This window comes from Amblyraja radiata, chromosome 5, assembly GCF_010909765.2.
Source record: "Amblyraja radiata isolate CabotCenter1 chromosome 5, sAmbRad1.1.pri, whole genome shotgun sequence".
In the NCBI taxonomy this organism is placed as follows: domain Eukaryota; kingdom Metazoa; phylum Chordata; class Chondrichthyes; order Rajiformes; family Rajidae; genus Amblyraja; species Amblyraja radiata.
Window position 1 is genome coordinate 904821 of NC_045960.1, and position 2458 is coordinate 907278.

At 42.1% G+C, this 2458-nt stretch overlaps 1 long non-coding RNA gene across 1 annotated transcript in view; it reads right to left on the minus strand.

Moving 5' to 3' along the window:
* Positions 1-759: 759 nt before the first annotated feature.
* Positions 760-2458, minus strand: part of LOC116972795 — a 6174-nt gene continuing 4475 nt past the window's right edge. The window contains exon 3 of the long non-coding RNA XR_004411877.1: positions 760-814. This is a non-coding gene — a long non-coding RNA (uncharacterized LOC116972795). The remainder of the gene's footprint in view (positions 815-2458) is intronic.

Below are 2458 nucleotides of genomic sequence, written 5' to 3' on the forward strand. Positions count from 1 at the left end.
ATCCGCAGACCTGCTAGTGTTGCTCCTAATTCCCTCTTCGAAATCATCAATAAATATGGTAAACCGTTACGGTCCCAACACCGAGCATTGCGGCACTCCACTCGCCACTGTCTGCCATTATGAAAAGGCCCCGTTCACTCCCACTCTTTTCTTCCTGTCTGCCAACCAATTTTCTATCCATGTCAACACACTACCTCCAATACCATGTGCTCTAATTTTAGCCAGCAGTCTCCCGTGTGCGACCTTATCAAAGGTTTTCTGAAAGTCTAGATACACTACATCCACTGGCACCCTTTCATCCATTTTACTTGTCACATCCTCAAAAAATTCCAGAAGATTAGTCAAGCATGATTTCCTTTTCATAAATCCATGCTGACTTGGACAAATCCATTTACTGCTATCGAAATGCCCCATTGTTACCTCTTTAATAATTGACTCCAGCATCTTTCCCACCACCTAATTCAGGCTAACTGGTCTATAATTCCCCGTTTTCTCTCTCGCTCCTTTCCTGAAAAGTGGGATAACGTTAGCTATCCTCCAATCCACAGAATTCACTTCACTCAACGAGGCCGATCCGAATATTAACTTCATCCTACATACACTAGGGACGATTTCTATTTATACCAAGCCAGTTAACTACAAACCCGTATGTCTTTGGACTATGCGGGGAAACCGAATGCCCCAAGAAAACCAACACGGTCACGGGGAAAACGTGGAAACTCCGTATATACAGTGCCCGTAGACAGGAAGAAACCCGGGTGTTCGGCGCTGCAAGCGCTGTAAGGCAGCAACCCTGCCCTGCGCCGCCGTGCCGCTGAAGAATCATTATCTAAAATAAAAATAAAATGTCACAATAACGGCCAGAAAATTGGTCAGGTTTTTGTTATGAAGCACAGGTGTTGAGACCAAATCTGTGGCATTTTCCTGTTAATTCAATTATGCCATCAATCGGTGGCATTTTCCTGTTGATTCAGTTATACCATCAATCTGTTGCTTGAGACATTTAATTAATTTGACCACGACCGCAAAAGGGTACAGTGATATGTTCTTTAACACTGTTCTGTATTTTATTCTAACCACTGCATAAATAAATGTGTTTTAATACGGGTTCAGAAGCTGCAGCATATATCCTATCTTTTCTGAAGGAATATTCAACATCGGGAACGTTTACGGATACGAAATAAATCGTGGCTACGAGCCAAAGTAAAATGAAAGCGCTAGATATAGAAAACAATAACATTAAGGATTTCCTGCGGATCTCTAGCTCTTGGTCAATCTGATTCACAGAAGTTAGCGAGGTACAACTCCCGTTAACATTAAGAATTGGCGCCATCAGTTGAAATTTTACAGTAATGCGCCAATGGTCTCAATTCCGTATTGGTATTAACGGAATAGGTAAGACCTATGTAATAAAATTAATTTGCAAAGAGACAAATTATCCAAAAGTATATTTCCCCCCGTATTTGTTACATACTGCATGGCAGATGCAGTATAATAATAATACATTTTATTTATGGGCGCCTTTCAAGAGTCTCAAGGACAATGTGGATAAATGTGAGGTTATCCGTTTTGGTGTCAAAAACTGGAAAGTAGCCTATTATCTAAATGGTGGCCGAATAGGAACAAGGGAGATGCAACGAGACCTGGGTGTCATGGTACACCAGTCATTGAAAGTAGGCATGCAGGTGCAGCAGACAGTGAAGAAAGCGAATGGTATGCTAACATTCATAGCAAAATCATTTGAGTATAAGAGCAGGGAGGTATAAGAGCAAGACATGGTCTTGGTGAGACCACACCTGGAGTATTGCGTACAGTTTTGGTCCCCTAATCTGAGGAAAGACATGCTTGCCATAGAGGGAGTACAGAGAATGTTCACCAGATTGATTCCTGGGATGGCAGGACTTTCATATGAAGAAAGACTGGATAGACTCGGCTACCGTACATACATACATACATACATACATACATACATACATACACTGGCTCCCAGAGCACTTTCGAGTTCATTTCAAAATTCTTTTATTTGTTTTTAAATCGTTGAATGGGCTCGCCCCGCCGTACCTCTCTGAGCTGCTCCACCTATATGCTCCTGCCCGGTGCCTCAGGTCAGCTGATCAGCTGCTCCTTGAGGTACCAAGGTATAAGCGGAAGCTCAGAGGGGATAGAGCCTTTTCTGTTGCTGCTCCGGCACTCTGGAACACCTTGCCGCTGCACATCAGACAGGCCCCCTCACTGTCCATCTTCAAATCCTCCCTAAAAACACATCTTTATTCTTTGGCTTTCGACACTGGCTGAGGCATTGCTCCTGTTTTAATGCTTTTAATGTCTTTTAATTTTTAGTGTGTTTTTTATAGTCCTTCGTTTTACGGTTTTTAATGGTTTTTAATTGTTTGTAATAGCTTTTTGTTCATGAGTTCTCATGTACAGCACTTTGTGGCAACTGTAGTTGTTTAAAGTG